The following is a 19,282-nucleotide window of genomic DNA, read 5'->3' as shown; positions in this document are numbered from 1 at the left end:
ATTTTAAATTATGTGAATCTTTTATGCAACTATATATTTATATAAATCTATTTAAATATTTATATAAATCTAAAAGGAACAAAAACTAATTACACAGTGTTATCTGCTAACTTTATTAAACATATTAAGGTACTACCTATCTCACCAACAAATGGGACTATATGTCCATAGGTACTTGAAAAACATAATGCTTTATTGTTGTTTTAGCTCTTCATTATTCTGACTGATAACAATTAGATTTAACACCAGTCTCCATGTAAATAATCTGAAGTTTATTGACACAAAATTTAACAATAGCTTAATTTAAAAAAAAATTAGCTACATTGATGGTCTGGTTGGTTTTTTAGTTTTACTTGAAGTATATAGCTTCTCTGATTACACATTATTATTATTTAGAATTGTTCTTGCTTGAACTGAAATCAGAATGCTTGGAATACCTAATTATTTAATAATGTACTTATTCTAATGGTACAAATATAGTTATTTTGCAAATTTTTCACCACTTTTTTTATACATAGGTAATACTGACAAAAACACGAAAAAATATAAATCCTTAATATAAAATCATTAGATAAACATGATTTCAAAATACAACCCAAAACATAATACATGAACTTTTATTGTGTGTAAAATACTGTTTTCAGTCACTGACTCCTCTCTCTTCTGGCTTATTAGTCTCATATTCATCAGGAACAACACACTTTCTCTAAAGAATCATCATTTTCAACTATTTTCAACCAAATGTTCATGTATTTGCAGAAGGTATGCATTGTTTCTTCATAATGTAATACAGACTGATAATCCTAGAAAACTGTATATACATGAATTTTATTTTTGGTTTCATAATCTTTTTTAAACTGTAAGAAAGTAAAATTGTTACACACATTCATCTTGATAACTGTATATTTTAAGTTTCTCAGCAATACTCTCTTCCTTCAAAAATTGTTCAAAAACAAGTTTCAGGTTTTATCACAGGAAATTATTCTAAACTTCACTGAAAAGAAATGCTCATTTTCCTTGACACAATAAAGGCATGATTTTGTGTTCCAAAGTACTTTGAAAGCCATATTCAAATCCAATGTTGAAAGCATTTTTTTAAATAAAGTAAAATTATACATGTTTATTATTTAAAGTGAGTGTCCATAATAAGATATGAAAGTGAATAACAATAAAGGTGTGTCATTTTCTAGAATTACACATCAGTTTAAATTCATCTCAGACATACACATTCACAAAAACATTAAAAAAATTAAAATGGAGATATTAAACACAAAAAATTACACAAATTCAGTAAATTAACATATTAAGTAATATTTCATTTATTTTTTTTATTTACTCTAGTCTGAGCTCCAACAAATCTCTTCATTCTTTGTAACACATCAATTCAGTCTTTTATCTTCAACATTTTCATGGTTTCACTACACATAACAATGTAGTCATTGATCATGAATATAGAGTGGACAAGTACATTTTTTACAAATTTCCCCTAGTTACTTTCCAGCAAAACTAAAGATTTTCCAAACCTTCACAAACATGTACAATGACAATATTTAAATTTTTCATCCTGACTCTATTTGATGTACACAATTTAAGTTGTAATTTTGTTACAAGATAAACAAAGATTCTGAAGATAATTATAACAAAAAAGATATTTTAAATAATCACTTCACAATATCACAGTAGAAAATAAAATATTTCATTTCACCTCTCTACAAGTATAATGTATTAATTTGATATCTCATCATCAGACAAAATAACATAGAATGAATGATAAAGGTTATGTTAAAGTAACAGAATGGTTTGAATATATGGACATGTACCAAGATTTAGAAAGAAAGGGATTCTACACATTACCCTAATTTTTCCAAGTTTTTTGAAGATATTTCAATATTTCCAGATCTTTCGAAACATTTTCAAATTTCTTGCCCTTTCCATTGTTGGTAGCATTTGCAATACTGAAAACACAGGGTGATAGTAAATAAGTATAAATTAAAAGGTATTTGTCACATATGGAACTAAAATTTACCAAATACATACCGAGAAAGATATATCTTATTCAAAATAATTTGAACATGCTAAAGTGTTTTCAAAAACTGTCACAGTCACTGTTCCATATGCATTTCCATCATTTCTAAAAATAATATAAAACAGATCCCAAAATGAAGCTACTGTTCAAGCTCGAAGACAAACATTTTATCAAGATCACCAATTTCATAATTTGTTAATAAGGAAAATAAATATAACTAATTTGCAAAAATATTAATACAAGTATGCTAAATAACATTAGTTTAAAACATTCTGTATCATGTCTCCTTTTCTGAATAAAATTTGTTTTTTTAACATGACCCTGATGAAAATTTGGTTCTTTACATGGGTAATTTTTAAATACAGCAACCATCCATACCACATTTAGGTGTGGCAGTTTATAACTAAACTCTGTATGAAAGTGTTTCACCTGACAAACAAAATACCCAAATATTATTGTAGCATATTATCTTAATTTGTAAGCATGTGAAAGTCAAACTGATTTGGACAAAACCACTGACCTGTTAAGAGATTTTGTAAAAGGATGATAGAATCTTGTTATCCTCAAACATATAATTCTGATACACAAATCTAAACTAGAGGAAGATATGCTAAAAGAATTAACCAAATTCTGAGCTTAGAAGACATGAAATATCTAAACTATTACATGAGGAAATTATGTTAATCAACACAGATTCACATATTATTGTGAAACATGGGTATACCTGCTGGGAATGAGGAATGCACACTGAAAATTCGCCTGAGATTTCCTGCAAAAAAGAACAATACCTATCCCAAGAGATTACAGAGGTGTGATAACAGGTAAAAGGTGCTGTAGAAAGAACAGTTCACTCAGTAGTTATATTCTTCCTCACAAATAATAGTAATGTGGAAGGAAGAAATTATCAGCTGAATGTAAGACAAACTCTTTGCAAACTAAATCTGGTAATTCCTCAGCAAACATCATAGACCCTGAGACCAAGGGACTCGCATCAGAACCATCATTCATTGTTGCAGTAATTTCAACATCAACCATATTAAATTACAAGTCCATGTGAACAATTTAAAATTTTGTAAACATATTTCTAAAATAAATTTGTAGAAACAATGAAATTTCAAAACAAGAAGTTAAAACTAATATAAATTTGTGATGAAATACAACAATTTTTGTACTTACATAGAGAGTAAGTTAACATGTCTACACACTAAAATACCACATGAAAGATGCAGGAAGCTACTTATGTCAATATAGATGGTACAATATGATGAAGTATAAAGACTGGTGAGATGTAGCAAAATTGCTAGTACTGTTTTGAAATCATATATTCTACTCTCACCCTTCTGACAGGAAATAGACTACATTAAAGTCAACAGAAAATAATGTTTTAAGTCAGTTAGAAAAATAAAATTGTCTAAACTAAAGTACAGCCTGTTGTTTTGAAATCTTAAACTTGTGTCTTCACATCCTATTATCTTCAGAATGTGACACAAAGAAATAGAACCTTTATCCTATCAGTCTCCCAGATTATACGCTAAACTTTGATAAAGTCACCTGTTACTCTTCTCTCATATATTGACTTGGGATGAGCAAGTACATAAATATGGACTTGTTTGATGCAGGTGACATACATCAATCAGTATCAAGTTTAGCACATTCACTCCAGAGGTCACATTAACAAAAATCACAAGAAATTAATCACACATAAGTAATGTTCATATTTCATTCATAGCTGATCTATTTATCTGATGAACGTTCTTTATGAAAGTAAACAATGAAATTTGTTAATATTAAACTACTTAGAGTTATGTTAATCTCTATAATAAGGATTTATATTCTTCTGAAGAACTGTATAAGACAATGATTAAAATATACTATATGATATCTTTATATAATGGATATTTACAATAGAGGAGGCTCATAAAATAAACATGTTTGAGTGAGTTGTAACTGTTAAATAAATAAATAATTGAAAAGTACAGTGTAATAATGGTCTCAACAGATATGCACGTAAGTTATGTTACAACAGTTAAATTACATAATTTATTTTTCTGGAAAAAATAAAAAATTCTATTACCTACTAAGAAATGCATTTCACCAATTTACTTACATACACAGTGTGTTCTTACATGTACTAAAGTATGTTTAGGAACAAGTGACCAATTTTTTCAATTTATCTTTACATTACTTTATAAAATTATCTCAGTGAGTACTTGGTCAGTGCTCATTCCTTTATGATACTTACTCTATATTGGAAAAATAAACCAAACCAAGTTTTATCATTGAATGTACAATTCATCATTTTCTGAACTACTTTAAAATACGATCTGTTCAACTGTCAACTATATTATTTCACATTCAACAATTCACTGCATGCTTAAGAATTTTTTCAATCCTCTGTAGATGATTTTAACAACCAAACATATCAAGTGACCTGGATAAATGGCTACAAAAACTTTTTAGTGGTACTATTGCTAGACAACAATTTCTCGGAATAGTAAACTTTTTAGCAACCTTAATATATGCTACCAAAAGACTCAATACAATGTAGGAAAATAACTTCGAGTTTTAAGCAAAAGATACTTAATTCTATCACATTTAATGTTGTATGTTAAATATGCACTTAATTATAATTTTCATTAAACTTCTGTTCTTAACTGTTACAATAACCAGATTTACTGAATTTATCCTCAAACTCATTATAAATGTCTACACTGCTGAGGCTGAAACTAATTTGTTTGAGAGTAGAGAAGACCAAAACTGAGTTTTGAATTTGCTAGTTGTTGCACTATCTTATATGCGAGTGTGGCATGCAAGATTAGGTTTTCACTAGTTGCCTTTTTTATAACAGCTAGGTTAGCAACATTTAAACTTGTTTTGTCAACACTACAATACACAGATATTCATATATTCATAAACTGTTAAGTCACGATCTCTTCTAAATTAATTACTTAATTAGAATACACTAAAATTTTCAATAAAAACTATTCTTCAATCATTGGATATTTCTACAGTGCTTTACCCTAATTAACTAGTTGTAACTAAGTTCTTTTCATATATGTATCATAGATGTTGTCAAAATACAATCTGTGAAATAAAATGTAGTATTGTAAATTTCATGTCATAAAAATGATACAAAAAACTAAACATCAACTGACACAAGTTTAAGCAAATCATCAGACAAATTAAATATTCCAAATGTTACTCAATTCTATGAAGACAGAAAGTTCAACTAAAAATAAATCTGTCAGTATTTTCTAAGGTTATGCCTATCATTTCTAACATTCATGTCATATTTCCTTAGATGTCACTAAAACTTTATCCTTAGGTAACATTAATCTCCTAACAATTCTATAATCAGTATCAATAACATAGATATTAAATAACAAATGTCAGTTTGCTTCAGAACATTACATAAAACTACACAATAATCATCTATAGACAATGGGATGAAATTAGCCATTCAACAATGCCTAATGCCAACTCTTGGGCTATTCTAACCATCAAAAGTGACTCAAGCTAACTCTTTGGCAATTCTATTCAGATAGTTAACTGTCACTTTTACAACATTATTCCAGTAAAAGGTTCAGAACACATATTTCACAGCTTTTATTTGTGAATTTCATGATATTAATAAATTTAATCATAATTTTCATTAGCTGAGTATTCTGTGTTAAAAGTGAGGTAAATGATGCTCAGAGGTAATGAAAAACATTGATTAATCCACTTAATTGCCTACCTCTGTTTTTACCTATAATATTTGAAGGAAAAAGTTATGATACTGGTTATCTTTCAGTTATTAGGAATTTCTCCTTTGTTTATATAAGTACCTCTAGAACATTTCAGTTAAAATTCCCATCAGTCAAAGCTTATGAAAGAAATTCTAGGCCCTCACAAACCCTGCCTCACATGCTTCCTATTATTTGAGGTTTGAGTGAACTTTGTTTCTTTTGACCTTCACTTTTCAAAATGTATTCCTATTGTTTGTACCCATGCCTCTATTCCAACTTACCTTCACCTGTCTTATTACTAACATAATTTCAACTGCAATTTCTTTAACCATTATAAGTCTTTCCATCACCAACTTATACCTTTCAACTTTTTTATGTAGCAGTAAAGTGTAAAGCAAGTTTCAACTAACAATTTCAATAAAATTAAAAGAAAATGAAAAACTAAAACTAAAAGGACAAAGATTCATTTAGTGATAAATTCATATGAAACTCTGACAAACTTTATTCACAGCAAAAGAGTCAGTGATATTCTCAAAATATTGTATTACAGCTTATATATCAGTAAGTTGTAAAATATTACATTGAAAAAAATATTCCTTACAGTTGCCTTCACATAATGAAAAGACCAATTATTTTATCAAATTTGAGATACTATAAAAATATGTACATGTAATTTCAAAAGTATCCAAAGGATACCTCTGTAGATGAAAAGACTCAAATCTGAAAACTCAAAAAATAGGAACCATATCATTTCTGATCCATGTATTCTCCCTGCCTATTTGTGTAAAGTGTTAGAAATTGAGGCAGAAAATGAGAGGAACACATCCAAGTGTGTGAGAATGTCATAGGAAAGTGATCCTAACCAGAGAAAATATAGTAACTTAAATGCACAATAAAAAATGTGGGTAAACAATAATGCATCCTATGGCATAGAGTGGCTACAGCGTAGAAGACTGGACTCAGTAAGTCAGTTACATCCAAAACTTTTTCACATGGTTCTGACATTCATGTGAGGGTAGGATAAGGACCATACTGTCTTTACTTCAAACCCAAGAACCATTAAACTGAAAAACTATTCTGATTCCTGGGTATGACACAAGGTTAGTGCTCGGCTGTTAATCTTGGAATGCGACATCTGGTATCCAGAAGAAGTTTACCACATGAAATGAGCTCCCACAACTGTGAAACAGGTCAGAACCATCCAAAAGGAAATAATATTCAGGCAATACAAGAATGAGAGAAAGCTAAGGATAGAACTGGAACAATTCCACATATCCTTGTTTTGACCAACAACACAGAAGGAGAAAACAAGAGGGGAAAATAGACAATTCAAAACCTATGTGAGGACTTATGGTGATTATTCCACTCTAAATCCAAAACCAGCTTGTGATATATCAACATCCATGCAATGGTCGAATAAAGGCTTCCAATCAATGAAATGAACTGCATTTGGATGTCTCACTTCACTGTAATGTTAATCACAGATCATGGGATATTATATCATCTACACCAGTAGAACACTACAGCCATACTATGAACTGAATAATGATAGTCATCTTATGTGAAGCCCATCCAGCAAGGTGCCTCCAAGGTTGACCACTACAATGGCTTGGAACTGATAAGTGGTAAGGACTCTCATACGCCACTAGAAGTAAGGGGGGCTGAGACTGAATTGGAAAGTCTTGAGGAACATTGACATCTGTAAGCACAAAAGGTTATCACAAAACTGTATTTTGAAAAGCAGAGCATACTGATTTATCCTCTTCAGGCATGGCAGAGTTAAGCAGTTATCCCCTTTTGCTTTACTCATGTAGTCTATGGGTGGTGTGGTTCAAGACAGGCCAAATTATGTAGCAAATATCACAAGGTTTATCACTTACCTGCCATCTTGTGAAACACCCCAATTGAAAGGAGAGCATGTTCAGCCATGGAAAGGAAAGTGCCAGACAACATAGCATACAGTGTGGATTTAGTGTTAAAGAATACCTGGTAGGCACCACTTGCCACAGAGTGAGATTCAAGTATTGAAAGTACAAAGAATGGGCCTATGGAAGAAAAGAAAGCATTAATGATGACTTACCCATTGTCAGTTGTATTTAAGTCTGAAGAACAACCACAAGTGGAAGGTGAAAACCAAAAGCAGCCGAAACTGTGATAAGATGTAAATAATGAAAGATGAAAGTGTCAAGGTTGGTCCACATGCCCAATTATATGATTTTTCTCCAAAGGCCAATTAAAACAAGAAGTGAGGAAAATGGTTAAGTGTTGGACTAAAAGAGAGGTAACACATAAGTAAGTAGGGTGGGAATGGGACAAGGAGTGATAAAAAAACTGGATGAAGCTAGAAACACAAGTAATAAGAGTAAGAGGAAAGATAACTCTGGGCAAAGAATTTCCATGTAATAAAGGGACAGAAATGGGAATCACGACAGAAAGTCTTCCACGTGAGATAACAACAAAGGGCACACACAGGATACAGAAGTATAGCTATATCAGGATGGGGACAAAGACAAGAAATAGAGTGAAGAGAAAAGCCAAAAAGGAGGAGATACCCTCATGAGCCACTAGTTTTTTGAAAGGGAAGGATCTGGATAAGGAAGTAGACATATATTGTGGTAAAGTGTGCATGTAACTTCAATGGGAAACATGTCAGACCACCAACACCCACAGGACAAAGAAAAAAAAATGCCTCAAGTGAAAGATAAAACAAAGAATGTAAAAAAATAGATTTGAACAAAGGTAAAGTGAGAGAATGGAGGACCACATTAATATACCAATCTAAAAGAGAAGCTTGCAAAATCTCAAAAAAAATGAATTAACAAGGTAAGAATAGGTTAGATAAAAACCCTGCACTAATGGGAAAAACAAAATGTTTGGGATAAAGGTACCTGATAATGCTGGCAATTTATAAAATTTCAAGGAAAAATATTGGTATGAGGGAGAACAGAGATGGAGGTGAGAAATGGAATTTTTAAGATCCTCTGACAAAATCTGAAGAACTAAAACATTGGTGAAAATAGAACACCTCCAATGAAGGAAGACTGCAAGTTGAGTTCACAGTGAGCCAAAACTCATCAGGTAGTCACCAAAACAGTTGGCAGGATATTGTGTGTCATCAAGAAAAATGACAAACCATGGATACAAGAGCAGGAGGGCCAAATAGGGGCTGAGAAGGGGAAGAACAGGAAATTAGATAAAGAATATATCAGATATGGATTGGTAAGATTGTTGCTGAACAGATGCCACCCAAGACTCCAAGACTATATGAAAGAGGAAACAGCTTTAAAAAAAAGCCATAAGCAAGTTCTGGAGATAAGGTTTTTGTTTGTCTCTTTGTTTTTTTAGAATTTCGCACAAAGCTACTCGAGGGCTATCTGTGCTAGCCGTCCCTAATTTAGCAGTGTAAGACTAGAGGGAAGCCAGCTAGTCATTACCACCTTACCGCCAACTCTTGGGCTACTCTTTTACCAACGAATAGTGGGATTGACCGTCACATTGTATGCCCCCATGGCTGGGAGGGCGAGCATGTTTAGCTCGATGCGGTCGAGAACCCACGACCCTCGGATTACGAGTCGCATGCCTTATGTGCTTGGACATGCCAGGCCCCTGGAGATAAGGAGCAGGTAAATTGGTTTGACATAAGATAGCATCATGGCTTAAAATGCCCCAGTAAAAAATAAAACACAATTTCCAAGCTAGAGCCAACAATGATAAATTAATCAATATGGAGGTAAGGTGCAACAATATATCTCCAGAAAATCGTTCAGAACTGAAAGGTACACTGTTCAGCAAGAACATAAATGTCAGGGATGGGAGTGAAAAACAATTATGATTGGGAAGTATATTTATGCAGGAATGAAGGACTCTGGTTATAATCTGTAGAAACAAGAGGTGAAACATCACAAACCAAGAAATAATGTTTTAAAAAAAATATGCAAGGCCAAAAAAAATCCTCAATAAGTGTATGGAAAAACATGGCAAACTCTGGATGTGTAAACAGACAGTCAAAGACCTTATCAGCCTGTGCAGGTTCTATATGTTCAAGAGAGAATGGAGCAAAGTATTCATATAAAGGTTGACAATAGAATGTTTGAACATGCTAAAAATAAATGTAGATAAATCTCTCGATAGTTTGCTTGCACCTATAAAGCCCTTGTTGAATATAATACACTCAAAGTAGTGACAGTAACATCAGAATTCATGTTGTGTCAGTCAAAATATACATTTGAAGCAAGAAATAAATGCAACTAGAATAAGAGTGATGGAACCTGAATGCTTTTTTTTAAAAAAAAACGATTATTTTAAAGTAAACTACTTAAAGAATGAATTCAATCTAAAACATTAATATTACCAAAAAAAGTAAAGACATCTGAGTTCAAGCACTGCCAAGTGAGAAGTGACAGTTTGGTAGAGGGAGACACATGCCTCATGTGAGAGTATGATGCTCTTTTGGTGGAGAAATGATGCACAGTGATTTGGATGAGAAACATGTTGAAATCATCTGTTTCCAATGTGGTGTGTGAAAGGCTTGTGGTATGCATAATAAAAAATGTTTGCACATAGAGGGCAGCAATAATAGAAATAACTAGTCTTGTGAGAGGAGGGAAGTATTGCATTAGAATACTCTTTATCCATGGGTGCTCACATTTCCACAGAAGTACCAGCACTCTAAAGGGAAATATATGAGGCCTTATGGTGGTGAAAGAGTTAACAAAAAGTTAAAATTTATTACTTGTGCTGTGAAGCAGCAATTTCATTTTTAATTTTAGTTATTATTCTTTTTATTGTTTTTGTATTTTTACTTATGATTTTGTTATCCTTATGTATTTTTTCTTTCAGTTGTTTTGTTCATTTACTTACCTACCTCCCAGTGAATATTAAGTATTAAAGAAGTGATTTTCCTTTTAAGACAGTAATACAAAATTTCCCAAACAATCACATATAGATATTAAAGCCCATGATTAATCATGTAAACTATATGTTAAGTACTTAATCATGTTAGATGTAATATTGTTATGTGGCAAAAAAATAAAAGATTTATATGTTGAAGTTAGACTGACAGAGATGAGAGAAGTTTTAGTTAAATATCTGTGAAAATGTGGAATGCAGCTGCAATATTTTATTTCTTAAAAGAAATTTTGTTGTAATTACTTATATTATCTTTTATTTTTGATACATTATTATTTATTTGAAATAGGTTTTGTTTGTTTTTCCAAACTGTTATTATGATTAACTGACTGTGCATTGGGTTGTAAGTCCAATGGACCAACTAACCTCTATACTAGAGAAAGAATGTGGACTGTAATTTTGAATTAACTATTTGAATGTACACAAAATGTGGCAAGCCTTTAGTAATAAAAAAATGTACAGAAAAATCAGATATGTTACAAATTTACATGTATTGAAGATACATCTGTGAATTCTCCTGTTGAACTCAGACTATGAGATGTTGGAGGGAAAAGTGATGTTCATGTGATGAAAAAAAAATATTTTTGTCCATTTTACAGCTTGCATACTGTTTGATCTCTCAATCCTACAAGATCAATATCTGTAATTTTTCCAGTATTTCTGTTGTTACATATTACAAGTTATCTCGGATGAGTCTCCAATTGATTATGTTACATATTACATTACATTTCAAACCGATGGAAATTTTAAACTTAGAAGTTAATTGAATGTCTACCTGTATGAAATTTATAATATCTGCCAACAAGATTGATACACACAATTTTCTTTCTTAACACAAATATATTTTGATATACAAACAATAATACAATTTATAACAATGGTTGTTGAAAATATACAGTGATATATTTAGGTAGGGGCTAGAGGGTGGCTCAACCCCAGGGTCCCTGGAAGAGATGGGTGGACTATTGATAATTTTATTTTATATTACACGGGATATAGCATCCACAAAAATGACTAACCTCTGGGCCCATATAACCTTAAATCCACCACTGCAAAGAGATATTAGAAATACAGATTTATATACACAAGTTTTATAAATTTACAAACAACATTGAGTCTTCTACCTGATTTAGAACTAAATATTTTATTGATGGTTTATGATGAATAAATTACTTTGAGATTATTATCAGTATAATATACTTAATGGGTAGGTAGTTAACTTTTTACATGCAAAATTTTCCAACAAAAATATCCAATGCTTTTGAAGAAATACTGACTTTCAAAGTTAATTCACTGATGTTACACAGAGTGTAATGTTTGAAATCTATAAATATTCCTAGTCAAATATCTGCAGTTTCACAATTGATAAGTGTTTTGTAACAATTATAGCTTCCAAAAATAATAGTATACTAACTAACAAATCAATAACACAATATAAAAACTGTCTCTTGGTGCATCAATTTATAAACATTATGTAACATTCTCAAAAGTTCATTTGTCAGTGATATTTTACATATATACATTGTAAATTGTTGATTCTTACACATCAGAATCTTATACAAATTTAGTGAATAAGTGGGAATTTTAAAACACATATTTAGTATTATACATTACATTCATTATTAAATATGTTTAACCAATACAAAAACCTATATTAAAATAAATACATAACAGTAAATCCATTACACTGTATATTGTATCTAGTATTCGCCATATTGTTAACTGTCACTAAATCAGAAATGTACAGTAAAATAAATAGTTCTTAACTCTGACATTAAATACATAATAATTATGTTTTTTTATACTGGTTTTTTAATTTGGAGATTGAGATACCTACAAAGTTGCAGTCTGCTACTATTTTATTTGCATTTAATATTTTGTAAAATTTGTATTTTTAAAATAAATCTTTTAATTTTTCAAACCTTAGTAGTAATGGTACTTGAAACATCATATTATATCAACAATGTTGTTAATGTGCATGCTTAATACATATCTTAATCATTGTAAAATCAATGACTTTCATGGTGTGATTCACATCAAATGGGGTGATAAAAACAAGTGAAGTTTCACACTGAAAGAAAGGCTTAACTACCAGTAACTTAAATATGGAAACAAAACCTGATAATCACATTTTTAAACATAAAGACTGAGGGAGTGAAACATTAAAATACAACTTATTACCAGTTGGCAATGGGAAACTTTGCCAAAATCTTGGTATAGTATTTTTTATTCAGATGTTTCATTGAAACAGATAAAAAGTCATTCTATATACTGCTACAGACTATCTAAATCAGCCCTTTGTCTTGAAAATTAGCAATCTTTAATACCTCAACAGTGTTTCGTTAATTCCTTTTCCTATTCAATACAAAACTATCAAGAGATATCAAAAGACAATAAAAAGTTAGAAAAAATTTTCCTCTTGTAAAACCATGTTGACTGTTTACAAAGTATCTTTCATCATAATTTATTTGCCATCAGATTTAAGACTAGTATTCTTAAAATTACTAGGGCAATTTCTACAACCTAACTTAGAAAGAATAGTAATAATATTCAAGGACTAGAAACAGTATCAAATGGCTGAAATACCTGATCCTTCGTTTCATCTAAACATCTTTGGGAAAAACTGCCATATCACACACCGCTTTACATATAAGTCTGAATTATGCCTACATTTATTATTTCAAAATAAAATCTACAATTAATGTGTGATAAATAATAATTAAATTTTTACCAAAACAAATGTTATTGTAACTGGGTTTATGTTATGCTAATATTACATGATTCACCCAAAAGTTAAATAATTTTTTGACATCAAAATTAGTTATATAATTAAACTTAAGGATCAATTAATATATATATATATATCAATCACAAAATACAGTGTTAAATAAACTGACAAACAAATATTAATTTTTTTTTGTGTGAAACTGAAATCCAAAAAAAATTGGCCAGTCAATCAGCTTCTAAAAGATATTAATAAAAATGTCACCATAACACATGTAAAAAAATACAATTCTAATAATTTTTATGTTATAACTTTGGTCAAGATAATCTAAGGGCAAAAACAATCCAGAGTTGCCATAGTAGTTTGTCCTCCAAAAGATGTTTTTTTTTTCCTTTTGCACAGTCATATTCACCAGAAATATCAAAGTGATGGCAACATTCTTAAATATTTTATCCTTCAATTTCCAAGCACAAATTCATGTGTACATAATACCCTCATAGTTCAATATTTCTTCATGAATTTGCCCTTTACAATCTCTTTAACTAATAATTTGGTTATATCAACATATACTTCCAATGCTCCTTTAAGTTACAGGAAAGGATCTTCAAACAAGGGAAAACTACTTGATGGTACAGACATATTTATTTATGCTATATTTTTATTTGTATCAGACTATTTGATCAAACCTATGAAATATAATGACTGCATAATTATCAACTGATATAAAATGACTGCCCAAGATTATGCTAAAATATACTAGTGACTGGCATAACCACACAAGTAGTAGTAGTACTTTTGAAGTTTATCAATATAATGTAGGTGCAGGTTCCAAGATTTATCTATTAAATAAACCTGACTTCATATTTTATCAGGTTTTTTATCCCTGCTACAAAGCACGAATAAAAATAATTTTCTGAGTCTTTAAGTTAAAATAATCTTTGACTAAAACTATAACACTGGTGATACTAATAGTAACAGAGAGAATGGCGAGAGAAATATAACTTGTAAATATCTTTGATAAATTGCTCAGCGGTAGTGCTAATATATTTTTTTAACTTTGTATAACTTTCAAAAGTTTAACACTACATTTTTATTTATTGATTAAAAACAACCAATATCTTTCTCTTACAATTATATCACATTTTTTGTTGACGTAAATGGAGTATTTTCAAACCTGTACTCGTTGTTGAGCCAAAAGTAATGCATAACAAGTTGTATTATAAACTGAATTCAGCTTTCGCGTGTACGAATTATATTATTTTGAACTAGTTGGTTTTGCCACCCGGTAAAAATAAGTCGATACATATATTGTTCGCAGCTTTCTAAAGTGACATTATGTATACTAATGCAGACATTGTAAGACAATATACAAAACTTGTAGATTTGCTTCCATCCTTTCTGTGAGTTTCGTGATAGGGCTTGTTTCCCATATCATAATATAGGCTATGGCTTAGAATGAGAAAGTTACTAAATGCTTTACCTACTCAAAGTTATTAGGCGTGGATCTCAGCTACCATGTCCATAAACGTATCACATTTAATTAGGCCTATTTGAATTTAAAATATCATTACGTTTCATCTACATTACAGTCTGTATGTGAAAATAAGTTGATCAATTTATTGGCATACCATCAGTCTTCAGTACCGTTATAGGATAGGTATTTTCCTGTTACAATCAAAGACACATATTTAATTTACTGTGTCAACTTTATTTAAAAACAGAACAAATAGTATTCTACTCGTTCATGTCAATCCCTCAATTGTCTACGGCAGTAGATAAGTTTTAAAACGAATATTATAAAATAGACGGCTTAAACACAATTGTTTTTGAATTTCGCGTAAAGCTACACGAGGGATATCTGGACTAGCCGTCCCTAATTTTGCAGTGTAAAACTAAAGGGAAGGCATCTAGTTATTACCACCCACCACCAACCCTTGAGCTGCTCTTTTACCAAAAAATAGTGGGATTGACTGAAACTTTATAACACTCCCACGGCTAAAAGGGCGAGCATGTTTGGTGCTTAAACAAAATTTATAATAAAGAAAATGTTGTAAAAGGAGATGTATGTGAGTGTATTTATTAACAATATTTTATTTAATAAGGTTACTTAGCTATTTAACTCTGAGATAGTTTTTATTTAACTCTTTATTTAAATAGGAAATTCATCAAAGTAGAAGTCTGTACGGTGACTTATTAGGGTAGGTTGGGTAATAGGCTGTTTCTTCGACTTTATCTAGCTGTATTTAACCATGCACACTTTTAACGATATATTTAAACTTTGCATTGATGTTATACGCCTTCACCCAGTTATTTGGAAACAAATATTATTAAGACTTCTGTAGTAGAATCTTTTGACATTATGCAGTGCTAAAATGAATTTCTATTTATGTAATTTTTTATCATAAGGCTTTAATTTAATCTAATTTATGATAAATATTTTTGCCCACAGATGTTTGTAAATAAAAATAAATGTATCTATATATTCTGTTATCCAAATCATACATTTTTTTTTAACATGTTGGCTTCCAAGTTGTATATAAAAATAAACTAAAGAAATTATTTAGGCATAAATGAATACAACAACAAAAAAGGATTTTGCAACAAAATTTTTATTTTGATATAGTGTGTGTAAAAAAGCGAAATTTATGTAAAATTTCTAGCATACTTTTTCCAAAATAGTTTAGAAAACAAATAAATCAAGTCACCATGAAAATAAAAATAACGAATAGTGAGAAAGCAGTACAAAGTGACAGTCATTATACTAGGTATAATTTGAAATTATATAACCTAATGCCTTTTACTAAAACAAGTAATGCATAGAGCAGAGCTCATCTTCACATTCATCACTCTATGTGCGAAACGTGTCTTTCTCTACACTTATTTTGCAATCATTGTCTTTCTAATTTTACTGAAGCAACCAATGAATCTTTTACAATTTATTCTGTTAGACATGTCTTTTTCAGTGTAAGTTTTCATAATGTGCCGCGTGTAGGCTCTTCTTGCTGTTGTCCTTGGTGTCACTGCTGCTAGAGCATTTACTCGTCACGGTGTTTCAATTATTAATTTTCGAAACTCATTAATTTGTAGTTCTTGTGTGCTATATTGAATAATACCAAAACATTTACCACTGTTCAGTTTAACAAAATCTCAAAGGCATAGCTTATGATATCATCTAATACTCTTCATAAGTGGCGAGAAATAACTGCACATTTGATCGGATATGTCTATTCCTTGTTTTATGATGTTGTAATTGAGAACCATTTCTGTTGTTTTAACAAGTACATGACTGATTCTTATTTCAGTTTCCTTGAAGCTTAGATCATACTTGTTTGACAACAAAGGAACATCACGTTTGTCCTTCAATTTTGCAATCATAATTCTATCATCTTGTTGGCAACCAACAATTACTCTCTTCTTTAGTTTTGCACTTATATTTTCCTTCCACTTAACCTTTCTATTCACTCGCAATGCTCCCACGAGCTCCTTTACTAAATCCATTGACGTATGGAAATTAACTGTAGCGATTGTTTTCCTTGCATCTATATAGGATTTCGCAAGATCAAGGACAATTTGAAAGCAAAGGTGAATCCATATAAGGGTTGCCTTTGCTATTGCTGTGTGTCATCTTTTTCAGCAAAAATACTATTGGTATAAGTGTATTCTTGGGGATCACATAGTTTATACACTTTCAAACCATATTTATGTTCTTTCCCAGGGTTATATTGACGAAACACTAGGCGACCTCGCTACGGCAGCATTGTTTCATCTACTACAATGCATTCACCTGGAATAATAGCTCTTGTAAAATCTTTTTCAAGAATACCAAGTATCCTTCTAATTTTTCCTAAAATATCTGTCCCAACTGTTTCATTATCTGCAAAATGGATATAACGTAGAAGTGATGGAAACCAATTTCTTGACATTATTTGTGGTATTAAGAATTCCTGTAGAAGAGACCTTTCTATCAGTAGTAGACGATATTTGGGTATCTCAAAAATCCCATGTACAAGATAATTCCAAGAAACTTCTTTAGTTCATCACTGTTGGTGTCTTTCCACATGTTCACCTTTTTGTTACCAACTCCCTTAGTTTGGTAACACTTGAGAATTCTTTGTTGAACAATAGAATCGTAAATTTCATCATTGGCCATAAACTCAAACTTGTTGCAAGGCGTTATTATAGCATTTGTAGATGATCCGGAACTTGAATCAGTAAATGAAAACGTTTTTTGGATGAAACTGTTCACTGAGCGCCATCCATAAGGTGGAGTGTGCTGCTGGGCATTACTATTAATTTCAGCTTCAATTTCACACTCTGTATTTTCAAAATCTTCAGATGTGGAGGATTTTTCGTCTTTTGAGTAGGATGTTTCGTTACAAGGACGTTCATAATCTGTATCTTCATAATATTTATTTTTAGCATCTGAATTTTCTACAATTTCCAAAAATGTGATCTTGATTTTCTTTTTACAGAAGTATAAACATATTTATTGGCGCATCAGATTGGTTGGAGCTCATATTTCAACATATATTATAGAAAATTATTAAAAATAACTAAATAAGTGACAAAAATAATTATTTTACAGAGATCATATGCCAGAAATTTTATGCTTCTGATGTTCTAGCACGACCCACGGCTGGTCGTGTGGGACAGTAATAATAAATGCATTCTTAGATCTCAAGCGACCCACTCGTGGTTCGAGGGTCAAAAATAAATTTACAGCATCTTTGACTCATTACTGACATGATATAAAAATTGACACTCGTCCTGGAAAAGTAATTGTAAAAAGACTAGTAAGATCCTGGAAAGCATCGGCAAAATAGGCTTTGGAGCCAAGATGTTGAAGAAAAATATTCTGCAACTAACTACGACACATATAATTTTCAACAACTTCCTAACCACTTGGATATTGTCTTAGATTTAATTATTTAGCGTCCAAACAATGTGATATCACTATCAATAAGTAAGTTATGGCACTCTCTCCAATTTACAAAGTTGATGGATATAGTTCTCCGATGTTATATAATCCTCATGGGCTTCAGTAACTTTCTTAAATCCAGCTTCTAATTTCCAACCCATTTCCTAATGTTTTCGAATTAAATGATTGTAAACTAGCCTTTCACTTTTCTTCCTTCAAATTTATCCATCAGAATATCGCCAAGACTTTCCTGAAATCCAATTACATATGCGAAATAGTGGGTATTCTGTTTCCTTTACATATCGAAGAAAGTTTTTTTTTGCTATTGCATGTTCTATTGGTTCATCATTACTTTCCTTTTCTATGAACTCGTCTTTATTTCATTTCAGCAAACAAGATACAACTTCTAATCACACAGAGCAGGAATAACCATATATAATATATTAAAGTCTTGTTATACCATACGTAGGAGAAAATTCACAATACTGAATACAACAAAAGAGTTCATTTGTGAAAAAGAAAAGCTAAAACTTCCCAATAATTTTTTTGCCATTTATTATAGAACAAAATCACAAACTTTTGTAAATTACGTTGATTGTTTCTGTACCATACTTTTGTTATTAATAATAATCCTATTATTAGTAACATTTGTTTCACACGTTTATTTATTTTTGAGCATAACCATAATAGACTATCTGCTATGTTTGTTCACCATGGTTATTCAAACCCAGAATTTTAGTATCGTAGTCTTTAGGTTTACCATTGCCTCACAGGTTTTGTTATTTTTTCCACAATAAGTTCTATTCTTGCTAACGATGCACAGTAGATGTGTAATGAGAATTTAAAATCTTTGTTATAAAGCTATAGTTTATGTATGCAATATATATACATTTGTAATACGATTGTACTGTAGTATTTTGTAAAATTAAACAATTTCAAATGTTTACCTTAAGAAAACGTGTTATCTGTATTATATC

The 19,282-nt window shown here is 30.8% G+C and overlaps 1 long non-coding RNA gene across 2 annotated transcripts; it reads right to left on the bottom strand.

The window, feature by feature from the left end:
- Window positions 1-251: 251 nt before the first annotated feature.
- On the bottom strand, window positions 252-13,425 carry LOC143227213 (uncharacterized). 2 transcript variants are annotated; one of them, XR_013014937.1, is made up of 3 exons: window positions 13,249-13,425; window positions 2,038-2,131; window positions 252-1,955 (listed from the first exon to the last, which is right to left on the bottom strand). It is a non-coding gene; the product is annotated as an uncharacterized LOC143227213 (long non-coding RNA). The 2 variants fall into 2 exon arrangements; XR_013014936.1 differs by lacking the exon at window positions 2,038-2,131.
- Between the last annotated feature and the right edge of the window lie 5,857 nt (window positions 13,426-19,282).

This window comes from Tachypleus tridentatus, chromosome 9, assembly GCF_004210375.1.
Source record: "Tachypleus tridentatus isolate NWPU-2018 chromosome 9, ASM421037v1, whole genome shotgun sequence".
NCBI classification, from domain to species: domain Eukaryota; kingdom Metazoa; phylum Arthropoda; class Merostomata; order Xiphosura; family Limulidae; genus Tachypleus; species Tachypleus tridentatus.
This window is presented reverse-complemented; position numbering and strand designations above follow the sequence as displayed.